The sequence below is a fragment of the Pinus tabuliformis genome, chromosome X, assembly GCF_031772625.1.
Source record: "Pinus tabuliformis cultivar Carrire ecotype Pingquan chromosome X, CPIR1, whole genome shotgun sequence".
Taxonomy (NCBI): domain Eukaryota; kingdom Viridiplantae; phylum Streptophyta; class Pinopsida; order Pinales; family Pinaceae; genus Pinus; species Pinus tabuliformis.
In genome coordinates this window covers 232,552,028-232,573,784 of record NC_142308.1, presented here as the reverse complement: position 1 = coordinate 232,573,784, position 21,757 = coordinate 232,552,028, and the positions used below count along the sequence as shown (strand labels likewise).

At 41.7% G+C, this 21,757-nt stretch overlaps 1 pseudogene across 1 annotated transcript in view; it reads left to right on the top strand.

Moving 5' to 3' along the window:
* LOC149139216 (alpha-galactosidase 3-like) overlaps positions 1-21,757 on the top strand; it is a 271,546-nt pseudogene that overhangs the window by 68,612 nt on the left and 181,177 nt on the right. The window contains exons 5-11 of the transcript XR_016265258.1: positions 14,021-14,124; positions 14,301-14,373; positions 14,602-14,660; positions 14,783-14,848; positions 14,956-15,039; positions 15,137-15,201; positions 15,457-15,539. The product of XR_016265258.1 is annotated as an alpha-galactosidase 3-like (transcript). The remainder of the gene's footprint in view (positions 1-14,020; positions 14,125-14,300; positions 14,374-14,601; positions 14,661-14,782; positions 14,849-14,955; positions 15,040-15,136; positions 15,202-15,456; positions 15,540-21,757) is intronic.

Sequence of the window (21,757 nt, the reverse complement as noted above, 5' to 3'; positions counted from 1 at the left end):
CTGCATAATAATAAACCCTCAGAATAGCTGCACCGATTTTCTTGCATTGGGTTTTTCCGGGGACATTTCTCCAAAAATAACGGTGTCACTTGTGTGTTTGTTTTCTTTCAGCTAATGTTTTGTAGATGTTGTGACTGTATTGTGTTTATTTCGGTATTTAAATGTTTTAAATAACTTGTTTTGAATTTACAAGTAGAAGAAAGAAACCAGCAGAATACAGATTAATTTTCTAACGGATAGACTTAGAAAATTCAACAGCAACAAATCTGAATCTACTTCACCTACTTGATTTTAATATACATTATCAAGTTATTCTTTGAATACTGAAGCAAATTACTTTTGCAGCCTACACTACTTTTAAATTTGATTACATGAAACATAAAACTAAGCAAAGAACATGATACATAGGACACAATTATTTTTGGACAAAATAGTCCCCGGAAAAACCAAATGCAGGAAAACCGGTGCAGCAACTCTGAGGGTTTTCTATTATTAAGCAGTAATTTTGAATACAAATGCTGGTTTCCCTCCTGGAAAACCAGTGACAGAGAAATACAATGGCGGCAAACTGAGTGAATTTTACCTCACTTCACCTGGTAGATTCTGGCTGATCCGGCAACAAAACTGGCTAACCCTAGCTACTTCTGTGCTAGGCCTGCATCAGCCCTACAGGCTCTGCATTAGCCCTATAGGCTCTGCGTCAGCTCTGCTTTGTCTCTTCTGCCTATTGCGTCAACCTTCCCGGTTGTTCCAATAGGTCCCCAGTAGTTTCGATGCTACCAAAAACTAACAGGGAATCGGTGTAGAAATTTCTCATTTCCCACCCCGGTTTTCAGTTTCTCCTTGTTTCTCCCATATAGTTAAATGCCCTTTCCCATAACCATACATTTAACAAGCTGGAAAAAATAAATTTGCTGAAAACACAAATTCTGGAAATTTTACAGAATGCTGGAAATTGCAGAAATAAAAATCAGCAGTAATAAACAGCCATTAAAACACATTTAAACACTGAGATTTTTGGTCAATGTGACCCTGGAAAAACCCCCTACAACTCTTGGGGAAAACCAGTTTGAGAGCTCTTCTTTATTTCTGGAAAATGCCTTTTTACAGTAAGAGAAATATTCAGCAAAAATCAGCAAGCAAACTTTTACAACTTATCTCAGCCTTGCTGAAACTTTGCCTTGCTGAAACTCCGCTGTACAGACTTGCTAAAACTCAGCCTTGTTGAAACTCCGCCCTGCTGAAACTCCGCTGTATAGACTCGCTGAAACTCAGCCTTGCTGAAACTCTGCCCTGCTGAAACTCCGCCCTGCTGAAACTCCGCTGTACAGACTTGCTGAAACTCCACTGCTGAAACTCTGCTGCTGATACTCCGTTGTTGAAACTCCGCTGTTGAAACTCCGCAGCTCACTGCCCAGAAATCTCCCTTGCTCTCTTGCTCTCCTTCTCTCAATCTGCTCATGAAAGAATTAATGACCTTTTCCTCCTTTAATCTAACCCCAAGTGACTTTTGGGTGATCCAAGTGACTTTTGGGTGATCCTTCAATCCAATGGCTGAAATAGATTGAGATCTAAGGCTGAGATTAAATGCTCATTTAAATCTCACTTTTTATTTTTTAATTCACCCCACTTTAATAAAGACCCACTTAGTCATTTATTTCCAGTCACTTTTCCTTTCTAATTTTTCATTGACTTTATAAAAGTCACTTTAAAATTAGATTTAGTAACTTTATCACTTAAAGTCACTTTTAAATTAGATTTAACTTTATAAAATTATAAAGTCACTTTAGGAGATAAATTAAATTCTTTTGGACACTTTTCCCTAGGCCAAAGATCAAAGCCTAAGGGAACCACCTGTCCTCCGGTACCAAATTTCAACACTCCCTCTTACCGAGGAAGGTGTTCCTCACGACACCCATCTTGTCTCTGAAGTAGACATGCTTGCCCCGTGGTAAGGCTTTGGTAAGAATATCTGCAACTTGCTCATCAGTGGAAATATACTCAAGCTTCACAGCTCCCTTCTGAACATAGTCTGTGATGAAATGATATCTGATCCCGATATGCTTTGACCTGTCATGAAATACTGGATTCTTCGTGAGTTTAATGCAACTCTGATTATCATAGTAAATCACTGAAGGTCTCAACGGCTGACCAAATAAGCCAAACAACATCTTGCGAAGCCAAATGGCCTCACAACTAGCTAGACTGGCTGCCATATACTCTGCTTCTGCTAAACTCAGTGCTACTGACTGCTGCTTCCGGCTGAACCATGACACTACTGCTGAACCCAACCCAAAACAACACCCTGAAGTGCTCTTCCTATCAGAAGCACGACCTGCCCAATCAGAATCAGTGTATCCTGCCAATCTCACTCCATCTCCCTGCCTGTAGTCCAGACCATAATCCACTGTCCCCTGCAAGTACCGCAAAATGTGTTTTGCAGCCACCCAGTGAACCTTCCTAGGCTCACACATAAACTGACTCATCGTGTTGACTGCAAAACAGATATCTGGTCTAGTGTTGACCAATTACATTAAGGAACCAATCAGCTGCCTGTACAATGTCGGATCCACCAACTCGGAATCCGAAGCATGAAGCTTCTTCCGGTTGGTGATCATCGGTGTCGACATGGGTCTACAATCATCCATGTGGAATCTGCTAAGGATGTCCACAATATACTTCCCCTGCCCCAGGAAGAAATGCCCCTCCTCCTGCCACACCTCCAAGCCCAAAAAGTAATGCATCAAGCCGATGTCCTTCATCTCAAACTCCGTCGCAAGATCTCTCTTGCAGCGCTCTATGAGTCTCTCTGCACCTGTAATGACCAAGTCATCCACATACAACACCAGAATGAGAGGCTCCTCACCAATCACAATAAAGTAAAGGTTCGGATCTGCCTCACTCTTTGTGAAACCCATCCCCTGCAAATATGTATCTATCTTGGAGTACCAAGCTCTGGGAGCTTGCTTCAGGCCATAAAGGGCCTTCTTCAGTCTGCACACATGGGACTCCTTCCCATGCACCTCAAAGCCCTGTGGCTGCTCAATGTACACCTCCTCATAGCTAGAAGGCTCAGAGTCAAGGATGCTGGTAACCATCGCCATATAGCTACAAAACCTCTCAGGTGGTCTACTCTCTCTGACTGGCCTCTTCGGCTCAGCAACAGATGAGGCATCTCTCAAGGTGTCCTGAAGCCACTTGGGCTTCCTCTTCCTTGAGCGCACTTCTCCCACCGGAGAATGAAACTCCTCCTCCTCATCATCATCAGGAGCTTGAACTCCTGACTGTCTGTCTGCTGTCCTCCTGCCTGCACCTGAACCTGTAGAAGCTGAGGTATCGTGTGAACTGTCCATCAGTGGACTCCCTAGTGAACTACTCTGCATGCTGCCCGGAGCACCACCCCTCTGGCTCGGTGAGCCATTGCTCACTGACGGACTTGACATCCTCATAGATGTACCTCCTGATCCTCCTGATCCCTGCCCACTGGATCCCTGCGACTGACTCAACTGCTGCTGAGGGTCTGGCTGATCCAAATAGTCTAACTCCTGTGACCTCCTAAAGGCCCTGTCCTCCTTGAACTTCACATCCCGTCTGACAACAACTCTCCTCTGTGCAGGAATGTAAATCCGAAAGGCCTTTGAGGTCTCACTGTAGCCCACAAAGATACCCTTCTCTGCGGTGGGCTCTAGTTTGGTCCTCTTCTCCTTGGGTATATAGGAGTATGTAATGCATCCAAAGATATGAAGATGACCAATATCAGGCTTCTTCCCAGAGAAAGCCTCCTCCGGAGTCATGTGCCCCAAGGCACGATGCGGACTCCTGTTCTGCAAGTAAACAGCTGTGTTGCAGGCCTCTGCCCACAAGAACAATGGCAACCCCTGATCATGTAACATGGCTTTGGCAGCCCCTATGATGGATCTGTTCTTCCTCTCTGCAACCCCGTTCCGCTGGGGGTTGTAAGGAACAATGAACTCCCTCCTAATGCTTGCCTCCGCACAATAGTCAACAAACTCTCCAAGGGTGTACTCTCCTCCATTGTCCGACCTCAGGGACTTGATCTTTCGACCTGTCTGTGTCTCCACAAGAGCTCTGAACTCCTGAAACTGCTTGAAGACCTCACTCCTGGTCTTCAAAAAATAAATCCAGGTCCTCCTGGAGTGATCATCAATGAATAAAACATAATACTCATATCCACTCAAGGAAACATGAGACATCCGACCGCTCACGTCGGAATGAATCAAATCAAGTATCCCAGTCGCTCTGCTGTCACTGTTGGGAAAAGGGGATTTGGCAAACTTGCCCATCACACAGCCTCTGCAAGTATCAAAGTGATCAGTACTGAAATCCGGCACACCTGTAGTGATCTCCTGCAATGTCCTCAAGGCTCCATGATACATATGTCCCATCCTGCGGTGCCAAATCTCACACAGCTCAGAACTGCTAGCTCTGCTGTCGGTACTACTGCTCCATGCCAAAAGGGGCTGGAATGCAAACTTGTACACCTTTACATGGCGTACACCTATCACTCTAGCTGAATCAGCTGGAGTGCCCCTGGGATACATCAACACCTGTCCTCCCCTGAACAGTACCTCATATCCTCTGTCCTCCAAAGCTGAGACGGATATGAGGTTCTTCCTCATCCCTGGCACATAAAGAACATCTGACACTTTCAAGGGAGGTTTGGACTCCCTCTGAAATGTCAGTGTCCCCACCCCGACTGCTCTAACAACTCTGTCATCACCGAGTACTACCTCTATATCAGTGCCACTCTCTGAAAGCTCTGAGAAGTACTCACGGACTCTGTCATGTGACGTGAAGCCCCACTGTCCACATACCCGATACCTGAAGATGCTCCGCTAATCGAGAGAAAAGCATGCTCCCTCTGAACCTGTGTGGCAGGTGATCCTGCACTAGAGGACTCACACGTAGTGAACGCAAACTCCTAGTCAAAACGACCTGCAAAGTCCTCAATCTCTGCTGAAGCTGCCACGTCCTGATTCTTCCCCTTCTTCTTCTTCTTCTCCGGACACACAACTGCATAGTGTCCCATCTTTTGACAATTCCAACACTTCACCTTGGAATAGTCTTTCTGTGTGTTCCCCTGTTTACCTTTACCTTTGCCTTTGCCCCCACCACTGCTTGTGGAAGCCTGCTTCTTCCCTTTGCCTTTCTTGCCTCCTGCCACCAGTGCTACATTCTCATCCTACTCAACTGGCTTGGCTGCCCCAAGGAAAAGTAAAATATTAATGGGTCTTAATATAAAACTGGGTTAGAAGGTTCCAAAAATCATGGATCAAGTCAAATCTAATCTTAACCGTTGATTAGAGATTTAATCTCAGTTGTTGAAGGACCAACGAGAAAAGTATAAGAGGAGGCTTGAGGGTCAGTTGGAGAACACACTAGAGTGATCAATTATTCATTTTGCTAGAGCGGGGTTGCTAAGCAAAGTTGAAGTAGTGATTAGCAATGAGGGGCAGTGAGTACTGGGCAGAGTGGCAGAGACAGTGCCAAGAGACCAGCGCAGAAGCAGAGAGTGAGAGCAGTAGCCAGAGTAGGCCACGGAGAGCTTAGCAGAGACAGCGCAGAACCCAGAGGGATTGCATCATCCATGCAGAAGACAGAGGGAGTGACATAGAGGGTCCCAGATTCAGCGCAGTGCCTCAGAGGGCTGACGCAGAGGGTCCTGGGGCTGGCATAGTGCAGCAGGAGGCTGACGCAGAGGCTAGAAGGGCCAGTGCTGAGCTTCAGAGTCGTCGGAGAGGGTTTCGTGGGACAGGTTTTCTAAATACTTGTTTTCGAATAGAGAGGTATTGCTGCCGTGTATTTTTCTCTGTCGGGTGAGCTGGTTAGGCACCCAATTGTACTCAAGGAAACACTGCATTATAATAAACCCTCAGAATAGCTGCAACGATTTTCTTGCATTGGGTTTTTCCGGGGACATTTCTCCAAAAATAACGGTGTCACTTGTGTGTTTGTTTTCTTTCAGCTAATGTTTTGTAGATGTTGTGACTGTATTGTGTTTATTTCGGTATTTAAATGTTTTAAATAACTTGTTTTGAATTTACAAGTAGAAGAAAGAAACCAGCAGAATACAGATTAATTTTCTAACGGATAGACTTAGAAAATTCAACAACAACAAATCTGAATCTACTTCACCTACTTGATTTTAATATACATTATCAAGTTATTCTTTGAATACTGAAGCAAATTACTTTTGCAACCTACACTACTTTTAAATTTGATTACATGAAACATAAAACTAAGCAAAGAACATGATACATAGGACACAATTATTTTTGGACAAAATAGTCCCCGGAAAAACCAAATGCAGGAAAACCGGTGCAGCAACTCTGAGGGTTTTCTATTATTAAGCAATAATTTTGAATACAAATGCTGGTTTCCCTCCTGGAAAACCAGTGACAGAGAAATACAATGGCGGAAAACTGAGTGAGTTTTACCTCACTTCACCTGGTAGATTCTGGCTGATCCGGCAACAAAACTGGCTAACCCTAGCTACTTCTGTGCTGGGCCTGCATCAGCCCTACAGGCTCTGCATCAGCCCTATAGGCTCTGCGTCAGCTCTGCTTTGTCTCTTCTGCCTACTGCGTCAACCAATGTTTTAAGACTTCGACTCCGACTCCGACTCGGCCGAGGATCGACTCCGACTCCGACTCCGAAACGGTAATGACTCGGCCAACTCGATTTCAATGACTCGGTCGTTGTAAAAAATACATTAAATATTTATTTTTTTTATAAAAAAACATAATTTTAAATATTTTAAACATAATTTTAAAGATTTTCATTCATGTTTTCAAACACACAGCATTATAATATAGATGGAAGACAACATATGATCAAAGTAGGTTCATGAACCAATCCATTATATCAAAATGGTACCCAATGGCAATACATAGTCAACTGTCATACATGATCAAAGACTCAAAACAAAATACAAATAACCAAGGAGGCTAGAAATGGCCTCTACAACAAAAGTAAACTGTGATGGTGACCAGACTCCAATACTAGTACTACTGGCTAGTAGCTACTGCCAGAGGAGCCAAGATCATCTCGACCAATCTCTGGATCATCATCATCAGAGTCAGACAAGGGGCCCCATGGCTCCTCCTCATCATCATCGTCTCCAACTGCAACTGTAGAAGTGGTGCCAGTACCACTAGCAGGCTGTGCAGCAGATGCAAGCTGAGATAGAGTAGATATGCGGCTGCGCTTCTGTCGTGGCTGAGCAGAGGAAGCACCTGCAACTGGAGTCCTACTCCTTGCTGGCTGTGAGACTGAGGCTGGTGGATTGGGATCTGCATTCAACTGAACAGGCTGAAGTGGATGTTCAACTTCAAGTTCATCAAGATCCTCATCAGGATCAAACTCTGGTGGACGACTCTCCACTACCCAATCTGATGTTGGATCAATGTCTTCCAACACAATGGGATCTGAATCAGGTCTTTTGTTCAGCAATTGGTTTCGTCTGAGCCGAAGGTTGTATTGGACAAAAACTAGATCATTCAACCGTTTTTGATCCAAACGGTTTCTCTTCTTTGTGTGAATCCTCTCAAAGACAGACCAATTGCGCTCACACCCAGATGCACTGCAAGTTTGACTCAAAATACGAATTGCAAACCTTTGCAATTGAGGGCACTGGCCACCAAAGGCCTCCCACCATTGTGCTGCAAAAAACATAGGAGTGTAATGAATTATGAGTTAGATGAACGCTGAAGCTCAACAAAATTACAAATTATATCTAACTTTCAAATTATAAATGATTTAACAAACTTTAATAAAAAAAGTAAAACTGTAAAACCATTAAGAAATTGAAAATTGAAATTTTTGTTTACCTGGCTCATCTGCTTCTCTTGCAATCTTTGCTAGGTTCCTCCCAAAGGTACCTGTTGCATTGCTGAAGGATGTGACCTGTTGATGTATCTCCAGCTGATCAGACTCCGATGGGATCATGCGTTCAATGCAATCAACCAGTCCATCTCTGACCTCCCCCCTCAAAGCTCCTGACTCCTTAGCTTTATAATGATACCGTGGGTTCAAAAAATACCCAGCTGCATGTATAGGGCGATGGAGTTGATTGTTCCATCTTTCATCAATGATTGCCCAAATGGGCCCATATTTTGCCACTCTATCCTTGTATGCTGTCTTTATTTGCTCCTTTGCTTGATCCATAGCCTCATAAATGAAGCCCATAGCCGACCTTTCCCCATCCACCAACCGTAACACCTTAACTAGTGGCTCAGCAAGCTTCACAATCTCTGCTGCCTTTCTCCAAAAAGTTTCTTCATGGACTTTCCTCTTCAATTCTTTGCCTTCTGGTTTGTTAGACCAATTGCTTTGATTCCATTCATCACTGGAAAACATCTTTTGCAAGTTTCTATGTTGGGAAAGCATAGATTGCAATGTCAAAAAATGTGTAGCAAATCTAGTGATGGCAGGCCTAATAATATCCTTGCCTCCAGTGTGTTTCCTCATGAGACTCAAAACCAGTGTATGATTGTAGATAAATTTTGTTATGCTTTTGGCATTATCTACAGTGTTTCTGACCCAATCTAATTTTCCAATATCCTCAAGCATGAGGTCTATGCAATGTGCAGCGCATGGGGTCCAAAAGATGGTCTTGTGTTTTTCCTCTAACAGTTTACCAGCAAGAACATAGTTAGAGGCATTGTCTGTGATGATTTGAACAACATTAGCCACCCCCACCTCCTCAATAACCTCATAACCTCATCCAATAGCTGAAACAACAAGTGGCCATCTTTTACCTTATCAGATGCATCAATTGATTTTAAAAACATGGTTCCCTGTGGGCAGAAGACAAGAAAGTTTATGATGGTACGGTTTCTTTGATCAGTCCATCCATCTGACATGATGGTACACCCTGTTCTTGCCCATGAGTCCCTGAACTCTTGCAAATACTCATTAATGGATTGAATTTCTTTCTGCAAACCAAACCCCCTTAGCTCTTGCATAGTAGGGCCTTTGAAGCCTTTTCTAGCAGCATGTATGGCATCAAACATAGGCTCATAATATGGTGAACGAGTAGCATTAAAGGGGATATCAGCATCATACCACCATCTAGCTATGTAGTCATAAGCAGTCTCCCTCACTTTCTTCCAATGGTCATCTAAAGTGGGCTGAATTTGACCTTTACTAACTTCAGGACCATGTGCATCTGATGGAGAGGAGGGAGTGAAATAACTTTTGATAGTCACATCACCCTTTGTCAAATTCATTCTACCCTTTCCCTTATCTTGAACAGAACCAAAAGAGGGAGGAACATAACGGAAAGGGTTGGATGCCTCAGTTTGAGGGATAGAGGAAGAACCCTCAAACTCATAGTGGGGGTTGGTAGCCATCATTTTTTGTATCTCCCTCTTCCTCCCAATTTCAGCCTGTATCTCTTTTTGCCTAGCCTTATCTGCTTTAAATTTCTCAAAGCTGGCCAACAAATTCTTTCTAATTTCCCCAATTTCATCAAAGGTACATGCGGTAATTTGGCCTCTAATCCCTGCCAAGTGTTGTTTCAGCCTATTAATGCCCCCAGGACCTTCCTTAATTTTTCTATGGCAAAATTTGCAATGCATCTGACTATCAACCATTTCAACATATGCCCAAGCAGGATCTTTTGCTCTAGGTGCCATTTTTTGACTAGGAAAACAATTTGAAAATGAAAAAAAAATAAAAATTGATTCAATGTTCATTTATTTGACAAAAAACACTCTCTAAGCTTTCTTGATATGCACCTAAAATTTACTAAGCAAAAATAGATTTATAGAGGTGGAAAAAAATACCTCCAGGCACAAACTGTCTCCTCAAGCTTGCTCCAAGAATCAGCTCCTCAATGCTGCTCCAAATGGCTGCCCAAGAAGCTCCTCACTCCAGCTACAATGCTCCTCCAAGACTCCTCACTGCTGCTCCAAAACAAGCTCAAGAACTGCTCACTAATTCTCAAAGAAGACTCTCACTCAAATGCATAAGACTGTTGTGAGTGAATGAGAGCATTTGGCTGTCTTAAATAGGGTTTGGGAGGGGGAAATGGACCCCAAAAGCATTTAACAAATTACTATTACCCTTTAGAATCCATAAACTGCATTTAACTTCGTAAAAAATTACAAAAAAAGTGATTTTTTTTTAACTGTTACGCTGCCCAACCGTCCCTACATTGACTCGGTCGAGTCATAACGGACCCGGCCGGGTTGACCGAGTCACATAGGACCCGGCCGGGTTGACCGAGTCACATATGACTCGGCCGAGTCATATGTGACTCGGTCAACCGAACCGGGTAGCTCACCGTTTCATTGCCCAGGCCATCGACTCGGTTCGACTCGGTCGAGTCGGAGTCGATTTGGCCGTTTTGTAAAACAATGGCGTCAACCTTCCCGGTTGTTCCAATAGGTCCCCAGTAGTTTCAATGCTACCAAAAACTAACAGGGAGTCGGTGTAGAAATTTCTCATTTCCCACCCCGGTTTTCAGTTTCTCCTTATTTCTCCCATATAGTTAAATGCCCTTTCCCATAACCATACATTTAACAAGCTGGAAAAAATAAATTTGCTGAAAACACAAATTCTGGAAATTTTACAGAATGCTGGAAATTGCAGAAATAAAAATCAGCAGTAATAAACAGCCATTAAAACACATTTAAACACTGAGATTTTTGGTCAATGTGACCCTGGAAAAACCCCCTACAACTCTTGGGGAAAACCAGTTTGAGAGCTCTTCTTTATTTCTGGAAAATGCCTTTTTACAGTAAGAGAAATATTCAGCAAAAATCAGCAAGCAAACTTTTACAACTTATCTCAGCCTTGCTGAAACTCACCCTTGTTGAAACTCCGCCCTGCTGAAACTCCGCTGTACAGACTTGCTGAAACTCAGCCTTGCTGAAACTCCGCCCTGTTGAAATTCCGCTGTACAGACTTGCTGAAACTCTGCCTTGCTGAAACTCCGCTGCTGAAACTCCGCCCTGCTGAAACTCCGCTGCTGAAACTCTGCTGCTGAAACTCCGCTCTGCTGAAACTCCGCTGCTGATACCCTGCTGCTGAAACTCCGCTGCTGAAACTCCGCAGCTCACTGTCCAGAAATCTCCCTTACTCTCTTGCTCTCCTTCGCTCAATCTGCTCATGAAAGAATTAATGACCTTTTCCTCCTTTTCCTCCTTTAATCTAACCCCAAGTGACTTTTGGGTGATCCTTCAATCCAATGGCTGAAATAGATTGAGATCTAAGGCTGAGATGAGATGCTCATTTAAATCTCACTTTTTATTTTTTTAATTCACCCCACTTTAATAAAGACCCACTTAGTCATTTATTTCCAAAGTCACTTTTCCTTTCTAATTTTTCATTGACTTTATAAAAGTCACTTTAAAATTAGACTTAGTAACTTTATCACTTAAAGTCACTTTTAAATTAGATTTAACTTTACAAAATTATAAAGTCACTTTAGGAGAAAAATTAAATTCTTTTGGACACTTTTCCCTAGGCCAAAGATCAAAGCCTAAGGGAACCACCTGTCCTCCGGTACCAAATTTCAACAATCGGTTTTTATGCAGGGAGCAAAAAAAGTGTTCATGTTTCCACCTCCAGTGTTGAATGCAGGAGGATTCATTTGGCCTTGAGTTTGACTTGGACTTGGAGGCATGTGTGGGAAACTTGGGAACGACATTGAGGATTCAACAGAGGGTGAAAAAGGGTATTGGAAGAAGAATGGTCAACTCCAAGATTTCCTATTTCTTTATTTTGCTTTGCTTTCTTGGCATTATCCTGACTCAACATATCAAGGGCCAAGATTGCTTGGTGTTTGACATTTTCGCCAACATTTTCGTAGAGACCTATATCATGGTCGGGTATCTGTGCAAGGTGGTAATTGCATCCATAAATGCCTCTGCTACATTTCACTTTGCAAAATTTACAAAGGAGCCTAGATTCTCTAAGAATCTTCTTACAATAAGCCCAAGCAAAGTCCTTCTCCCTTGACATTTTATTGTTGTTTGGCCTTGTGTTTAATTTGCGGCTCTTGTAGGCTTGTAATAGACAAAAAAAATAAAATTAAAAAAATACAAAATGACAAAACGAGTCCTGATAATACCACATCATTATGATGCACCCATATCAAGGTGGATATATTAAATTCTAGATAATCAAGTTATGATTATGCTTTAAATTCTAAGTTTCATGATTCATCAATTCAATTCTCTAAACGGTTTTTTTAATTACTTCTATCATTTTATGAATGTAGTTTTTAACTATATGTATATCTCATATATTTTTCATGGGGTTCCATCCCCTATGTTGTCCACTGAAATTTGGGAGTTCTCTCTAGCCATACTTGAAATTAATCATATCCCTCATTCCCATCCCTGAACTTTGGTGGAATACAATGAATTTTACTATAAGATAAAATCACTACAAATGATTCTTAAGCCAGTACTAGTAAAAAAAGGACACCTTAGGCTTTACGTGGAAGCTGCAATTTTGATAAGTATGGGTCCACAGCCCACTACAGTCTACAAGTCATCATTGCTGTTTGATTTTGATAAATACGGGTATGGTCACTGGTGGGAGTCATCGTTTTGTTTTTTAATGTATTGTTGTCGCTTTTAGCGCATTCAGCATTGTCCATTAAAATTTGAAACAACTGGTGCTGGTAACATATCCGTGACAACGTAGCATGGGGTTGTGGCAATGAAAAAATAATCAATAAAATTATCTTTCTCCAAAAGTACCTTTCTTTTTTATTGTACTTGGCTATGAAATTAATAACTGATTTGCAAAGTTGACATTGACGTAATTTTCATCATGGTTTGCACCAATAATTATGTCAATCTTTTTACCTTGGATACTCCCTTTGAGTGTTCGTAATACAAAGCACAGGACTAGAAGACTTTTACCTGAAAATCTTCCTTATTCTTAATAAAATCCTTTTTAAAAATCTTCGCCCCCCTCCCCCATGTCCCTTCCCCCCTTTGTCTTTGTAACTTTTAGACACATCAAATGACCCTTTATATCTCTCGGTAATTACTTAAGATCCCACTAGTTGAGACTTAAGACTTTTAGTGTACCTCTCAATTTACTTGATGGAGACCCTTTTTATTGTTATGAAGTAATGACTATGTTTGGTAAATTTTATTTATTTATTTAATTTTTACAAGGTTTGGTAAAATTTTTTTATCAGGTCTGGTAAATTTTCTTTTACTAGTTTTGATTTAATTTTTTTTTACCAAGTGTGGTAAAAAAAGGTTTACGGTGCCTACTAATTTTTTTAAGAGTTCGGTAAATTTTTATACCAAGTCTAATACCAATTGTAGCAGCATTGTATGGAACTCCTATTTTTTGTTTACCGATTTGGTATATTCTTTTCTTTTATGTTTCTTCTTCTTTCTATGCTTATAAGTATTGGTAGCAGAATAATGTTCAACAAGATCTTTGAATTTTTAGATGTTCAGAAGCCTGAATGTGGTCAAAGACAAAGACCTTGAGGTGAGAGAAACTTTGAATTTTTTTTAATGTGGCGAAAAAATGGATCCTAAAGCACCTCTTATTTTTAATGAAATGAAAAAACTTCATTTCATAAATATGACATGAACAACTTGGTTCTTTAGTTCATTATTCAAAATGAATGAGATAACATAAAGGAATCCATATGCATTAAAATATTATATTGAATAAAAGATGAGAGATGCTGATTTACAATGACGAATGGCCTTGGTATTTCTGGGCCTCCAGCTGACCTTTCACATAAAGCCATGTCTCTATGTGATATGCCTTTTAATAATTGATGTCCTATATTCTCTAGTTTAGGTATATATTTATGAATAATATTCATCTATATATATGAAACATCTTCTACAGTTGAGATGCAGCTTGTACTACTTTTAAGATGCCATATGCATATACTCTTTACCTATTCAATTGTAACATGCACATATACTTTCTATTCTCCTAAATTTTGGACTTGTGTACGTTCTTGCACATTTAAGATTGTAGTAATCTGGGAGTCATTTTACAGGGTGACATGGAGCCAGACCCCAAAACATTTCCTTCAGGGATCAAAGCACTCGCTGACTATGTTCATGCAAAATACCTCAAACTTGGTATCTATTCTGATGCAGGGTCAGGCTAATTTTCTATGAAGACTTTCATGTGAATCAGATTTCTTCATTCATGATGCATGCATTATGTAATGACAAGTGGGCTGAAATGATTTAACACTTTGTTTTAATCAAGAACCACAGTGGCTTCTTTCTTTTGGTTTGAAGATAGCCTGATTTTGTCGCATGTATTTCTAGGATTTTTACTTGCCAAGTTCGACCAGGTTCCATTTACAATGAGAAGAGAGATGCAAATCTGTTTGCGTCCTGGGTGAGTTTGCTGTCGGCATCCTATTTTCCACAAGTTTTAGAACACATACCTTCTACTGCATTGAATCTATTCAGAGCTGTGAGAGCAAAGGTTGTCATGTAAGACTTACAAGTAGCCAAGTCAGCCATATGCAAGTGAAAATTTGATGGGGAATCATACTATTTTGTTTTACAATTTCCATCTGTGATTGGCTGAGATGGATCACTTGTTCTTCTGTTTGAATTTCAGGGTGTTGACTACTTGAAATATGACAATTGCTATAACCTTGACATCCCACCAAAGACACGGTTGGGTGCTACTTCTCTGCACATTTAAGTTCTTTTCTGCTTGAATCTTTGATCTCCATGAACTCGGCTATAATATGATAGCATTACATCCTAGTTCTTTAAATATTTTTGAATGGTTTCAGATACCCACCTATGCGCAAGGCATTAAATGCAACTGAGCGCACAATATTCTTCTCACTTTGTGAATGGTGATGTTTCTGCTACCCATTGACCTTTATTTCGCTAAACTATATTTTGGAATCAGTTTTTATCAGTTATTGGTAACCTAGCTTTTGATTCATTTGCTTCTTTACAGGGGTGTGGATGATCCAGCCTTGTGGGCAGATAATGTTGGAAATAGTTGGCGCACGACTGGTGACATAAGTGATTCATGGGAAAGGTGATCTGATGTGAACATGTTTGATTTATGTATTGCTTCATCTATTGGAGTTATACGAGATTTCCATCTAAATTGCATTGTGTTATTCTGTTGTCAGTATGACAGCTATTGCTGATCTGAATGATAAGTGGGCAGCATATGCTGGTCCTGGTGGATGGAATGGTAAAGGAAAAATCTAACTTGGTGCATCACAGCTTAGTTGCTGTTTACTATTTTCAAATTTCATTCTTAGAGGCCTTTTCTTGGGAAATGTAATGCATCATTTTACATGGCATGTCAAACTTTTTTTATTTAATGTTATCAGATTTTCCATTCATAAATGCCTCTTTTTGGGAAGTGTAACATGGAGGTAAGAACGAGTTTCAGAATGTTTGTTGTTAAAGATCCTGTTTTCATGCATGGTTGTGTTCCCTGCAGATCCTGACATGTTGGAGGTTGGAAATGGTGGCATGACATACCAAGAATACCGGTCACATTTTAGTATCTGGGCTCTAATGAAGGTACATTGTTTGATCCCAATAAAACATTAGTGCCTATAGTCATGATTGTTGCAGTTTCTCCTGCCTCTGGGAACAGAAGTATATATGTTAATATGGACAATAGATCAGTAAATCTGAGTTTGCCATGCCAAGCGTAACAGTACCGTTGAGTTTGCTAACAAGTGTTTGACATAATACTATTGAATTTGTGTAGTGTAAACATGGTATGATGTTTGAACTTTGATCCAACTATTAGTATGTAGTCAGTAAGGATTAAATGTGATCTATGTTCTTCACCTTGTTTGATTTTGTCTCTAGTTCTTTGTGGTCTTCACTTATAATCCTCGTAAAATTCTAGCCCATGCTTGGTGTTATGACCTGAAAATTCATGTCTTGATTCACATTTTCATTGGCTTTCTTCTCTCGTGAGCACAGCAGGAGATCCTTGAAGTTCAGTGGCAATTACAGGTTGGGGGGAAAAATTTGCACCTTGTTCTAGCTTGCCCCAAGCACTTCTCATCATCTAGGGGAAAGACAAAGGTGTGGAAGAGCAGTGATAGCTTGATGGAGCATTTTCTAGAGACACTTAACCGTGAGGTTTTTGTTTCTTCAAAATCTAGCAGGCGAGAACTAGACTAAGACACAACAATGAGGTGGCCGCCACTGTCACCTTAGCTCTGCTGCTTTTTCTCTTTGGTGGGATTTCACCACATGGGAGGCTTCCCAGAATATATCACCTAAAGGTATTCTAAGTCAATTAGATCAAGGTGATGTAGGAGAGGCTTGATCAAGGTATTTCTCACTTTGATGAGCGCACAATTCTTTATGTAAAGGAACGACATGTTGAGATTAGTAGCTTGGGAGGTAGTCCAAGCCCTAGGGTTAGGGGTTTTGGAGGAAGAAGCACCAGAAGTGGCTTTGTGGGCTTAGAAACCAAGGTGTGGGCTTTGCACCCGAGCTTGTGGGTGTGAAACCACAAGGAGATTTTGGCACATAACCCTTGGAGATTGTAGAAGACCGTAAATGGAGCTAGGGGACACAAAGAACACCGAGATTGGGTTAGTAGTTTTGGAGATATTAGGGCTTGCACAAGAGAAGAACAGTTTGGCTAGGGCAAGATTAGCCCTCATGACAAGGTGGACAAGATCATAGAAAATTATTTAAATTAAGGAGCTCATTGAGGCTTAGAATAAATCCAATGAGCAACACAACATAAGACAAATACATCTGAATTGGCTGCAGATTAGGAGCAGACCTCAATGAAGGAGAAGTAGCTGGTTGGAGGATCTTTCATGACTGTTTTAGGGCCAAGTTAATCTGTGGGGCAGGTCGAGTAGAAGGAGGACACATCAGGGCTATTTGTGCATGGTTTGGCAGCTGTTTTCTCTCTGTTTATAGGCCAAAGTCTGTTGGGATAATTGCAGAAGGGCTGAGCCCTGTTCAGTGCCATAGAAGGGTGCCGTGAAGCCTATTTCAGGGCTGGAAATTAGCCCAGGGACCAACGTGTGGGAGCAGGAGGTTGAGGAGGGAAGGCTGTAGACATCTAGTAGACTGTTGAAGCAGAATTGGAGGGCTGAAAAAGTTTGCTGGGTGCCCTAAGCAGTAGATGAAAGCTACAACAGTATGCAAAGGTTCCAAGGTATGTGTAAATGTGTTTGAGTTGTTGTTGTTGCTAGAAGGATAGGTCCAGGTTGGACAAATTTAGGACACTTGTGGAATGTGGACTGTTGGAGGGCAGCGAGAAAGTGATCCTTGAGAACCCTAAGTGCAGTGCATTGAAGGACTAATGAGCTGCTAGGAGAGGCAAATTGATGAGATCATTGACTAATCTTTGAAGGGCTAAAGAAGGGGGTCATAGAGGAGCAGTTTGTAGCTCAAGGTCCTTGGTGGAGGACTTCTAACAGTGATAGGTGGCAGCCCTCCTGCCCTAGGTTTGTCTTCAATGGAGCAATGCAGGAAGACAATAGTAACAGGAAGTCCCTAAGTAGTTGAGGAGCAGTAGTGGGCAAGAAGTCTCGAAGTGTTGTGTCCTTGAAGGACTAAGGAGCAACTAGTGAGTGTGAAGACACTATGTGTTGGTTGTATATGGACTTATGATCAGCTAGAGGGCAGATTGGAGAGCCGAGTTCAGTGACCTAAAGGACCAGGGCCATTGATAGGGGCAGCGCTATAGAACGGAAGCGAAGGACCCACAATTGTGTTTAGGGTATGACAAAGAAGCTGTGATTGTGCACTACAACAGCTAGACCGTCAGTGTATCTTGTTCGTGTATTCTTGTACTAGTGAATGTACGGTATGAGGGCCATTATCCCTGGTACGAGATCCCTAGATTGTTGTATTATCAGTTTGTTAATATAACGAAGTTGGGTTGTTGAAAATCATAAAAAGTTGTCTATATTTTGTGCACTAGTAGATTTACTGCGGTATATTGTTTCTTTATGCAAATTAGTTTGTTGGATACTTGGATTGGTAGCGTTAGTGATTGTAAGATTCTAACCTAGAGTCCAGTATTGGAAAAATGACATGGTATTAGAGCTACTTTGAAGGGTCATCGAATCAGAGTGTGCACAACAAGTACATCTTAAGAGGAAGTTGGTCACATTGTTGTTGAAGGGCTCACAACAATGTTGAAGTTGCAGGTTGGTCTCCTATTAGTTTTTGGTAGCATCGGAAGTGCTCTAGCCTTGAAAATTGGTGGAGAGGCTAAGGCATATGAGTTCTAAAGAACCCAAAAATCGTTTGGTGAAGTTCCACTCAGACTGTATTTTATTAAAATAATTAATATTTTTAATGGGGTTCCTAAGTCTAAACTTAGGAAAATTAATCAAAATATGGGTGAGAATGATCTAGAAGGCGGACCAAGTCATGTTTTAATCCTAGCCGTTGATTAGAGACTTAAGCTCAGTTGTTGAAGACTCAACAGGAAAAGTATAAAATGGAGGCTTGGGGTTCATTTGGAAATACACACGGAGAGAACTAATTGATCAAGAATTTTATTCCTAGGGCAGGGTTTGCTTAGGATATCGAATTAAGTGATCATTCTGCAGCAGAGGGCCAGTGAGAATCTGGGAGAAGGACTTTCTGGAGAATACAGATAGAGAGGCGGAGAGAGCCAACAGAGTTGAAAAGTTGGCTGTCATGCAAAAGCCGGAACTGCCAGGAACAACTGGAACTGCGGAATAGTCGGGAAAGCTGACGGAGAGGGCAAAAGCAGGAACTGCCAAAATAGCTGGGAAAGCTGACGTAGAGGGCAGAAGCTGGAACTGCCGAGAAAGTTGACGCAGAGGGCAGAAGCCGGAACTGTTAGGAACAACCGGAATTGCCGGAACAACCGGGAAAGTTGATGCAGAGGGCAGAAGCCGGAACTGTTAGGAACAACCGGAATTGCCAAAACAACCGGGAAAGTTGACGTAGAGGGCAGAAGAGGTGATGCAAAAATAGCTGGGGTTAGGCAGTCTTGTGCCGGATCAACTGAAATTCTGTCGGGTGAAGTGAGGTAAAACTCACTCAAATTTTCCGCCAGTATTTTTTCTGTAAAGGATTGCTAGATGAGCATCCAAAATTTGTATTCAGATATTTCTTCTGCATAATAATAAAACCCTCAGAGCTGCTGCAACGGTTTTCCCGCATTTGGTTTTTCCAGGGACTATTGTGTCCAAAAATAAGTGTGTCCTATGTATCCTGTTCTTTGCTCTGTTTTTAGTTTCATGAGATCAAATATTTAATTAGTGTAGGCTGCAGAAGTAATTTGCTTCAGTATTCAGAAGAATAACTTGATGAATGTAATTTAAAAAAATCAAGTAGGTGAAGTAGATTCAGATTTGCTGTAGTAGGGGTTCCTTGGACTAGGAATTTTCACATGGTATCAGAGCATTGATTTTGAAACAGGAAGAGCAGAAGGCCAGTAGCTGCATTTGGCAGCAATTCGAATTCCCTTGAAGGGATTGCGCAGTCCTTGCCGGGAAAGCAGAGATTCTGAGGAAATCTCTCTCTGAGAGAGTTGAAAAAGAGGTATGATTTCCAGTTCGTGAGTTTGCAGAGGCAGAGGGAGTGACGCAGAGCCTCAACGCAGTGCTTGAAGGGCGTAGTTTTTGCCGGGGTAGAAATCCGCCGGAAAAGATGCCATCACATGGGCTCAAAGATCAGGACAGGTTGGAAGGAGCCCCCAACTATGTCATATGGAAAACCAGAATCTTAGCTGTTCTGGAGGAATATGATCTTGAGGCCTACGTCAATAGTGTTGTAGCCGTTCCTATTGACAACGATCAAAAGAAGAAATACAAGGCCGAGTAGGGGAAAGCAAAGAGGTTCATTCTTGATGGAGTTCGAGATCATGTGGTCTCACACTTGCAGGGCAAGGATACAACCCGAGAGATGTGGGAAGCCTTGTATTCTCTGTGTGAAGACTCTTCCAAACAGCAGAAGATGTATTTAGAGCAGAAGTTGCAGCGGAATTTGATGCAGAAAGGAGAAGGGGTGAACCTCTATCTTCAGCATCTTCAGGACACTAGAGACCAGCTTATTGTAGTGGGGTCCACTCCTTAGCCAACTGCAATGGTGAGGATAACCCTGAATGGAGTCTCGAATGAATGGCAAGTTTTTGTCCAAAGCATATTGGGCAGAGAAAACTACCTTCATGGGAGGGGATGTGGGCAGCTCTTCAACAGGAGGAGTTAAGGAGGGACCTAGTGAAGGTCAACCTCAGTGGCAGCTGTGGGAGTGGCACAAAGACGAAGGAGGAGGAGGAGAACTTTGCTCTAGCATCGAAGGGACAACAAAAGCTGAAGCGAAAGGAGGACATTTCGAAGGTGAAATGTTTCAGTTGTGGTGAGATGGGCCACTATGCATCCTAGTGTCCTTTGAAGCAAAAGGACAAGGATGAGAAACATGATTCTAAGGCTACTTCAACAAAGATGGACGAGCATGAGTTTGCCATGAGTGCCCACGCATCTCCAAGAGGGAGATGGGCCGATATTGAGCTGTAGTCGAGAGAACTACATGTGGGCAGTATTGTTGAGAAGTCCATCTCTTGGATCAATTCCTTGCTATGGGAGCCCAAGATTCAACAACAGCGAGATGGACTTAGTGTTAGATGATGCAGTGGAGTATTTGGAGGACAGATGCAGTAGCCGAGGACTAGAGACTGATCAACGTAGAGCAAGGTTGGAAACAATGCAGTTGGCACAGTGTAGGAGTCAACAACAACGTAAAAGATTCAGAGGGTCAGAATCAACATTAGTTAGATTCCAACATTCATTGTATTATGTTGAACACAGTTAAATTCAACTAATTTTGGATGTTTTTCAGTTGCTTCTCTCAGCAACTAAGTTGTAGTATGGATGCAGTGTTAGCAGTGGCAGTGCTAGCAGCATAGCAGATGCAGCGTTTGAGAGAGAGTTGTAGTACAGATGCGGCAGTGGTAGTGGTAGTGTCATGGACAGCAGTACAGAAGCAATAATAGCACAGTGTTGGTGGCAGCAGCAGTGCAGAAACATTGTATTATGTTGAACACAGTTAAATTCAACTAATTTTGGATGTTTTTCAGTTGCTTCTCTCAGCAACTAAGTTGTAGTATGGACGCAGTGTTAGCAGTGGCAGTGCTAGCAGCATAGCAGATGCAGCGTTTGAGAGAGAGTTGTAGTACAGATGCGGCAGTGGTAGTGGTAGTGTCATGGACAACAGTACAGAAGCAATAATAGCACAGTGTTGGTGGCAGCAGCAGTGCAGAAAGGAGGTGCTTCAGAAACATAGCAGCATGCAGGTGGACATTGTTGCTAGAGCACTTTCCTTGCTAAGAGGGAGTGTTAGTTTTTGGTAGCATTGGAAGTGCTTTAGCCTTGAAAATTGGTGGAGAGGCTAAGGCGTATGAGTTCTAAAGAACCCATAAACCGTCTGGTGAAATTCCAATCGGATTGTATTTTATTAAAATAATTAATATTTTTAATGGGGTTCCTAAGTCTAAACTTAGGAAAATTAAAATATTAATGGGTATTAATCAAAATTTGGGTGAGAATGATCTAGAAGGCAGATTAAGTCATGTTTTAATCTTAACCGTTGATTAGAGACTTAATCTCGCCCATTGAAGACTCAATAGAAAAAGTATAAAATGGAGGCTTGGAGTCATTTAATGCAAAATCCTTCCATTTCGGGGGCTCATAAACATACAAAGCTTGGAATGGGGTCATTTTAGCTGAGGTATGATAGGTGGTATTGTACCACCATTTTGCTAGGTGCAACCA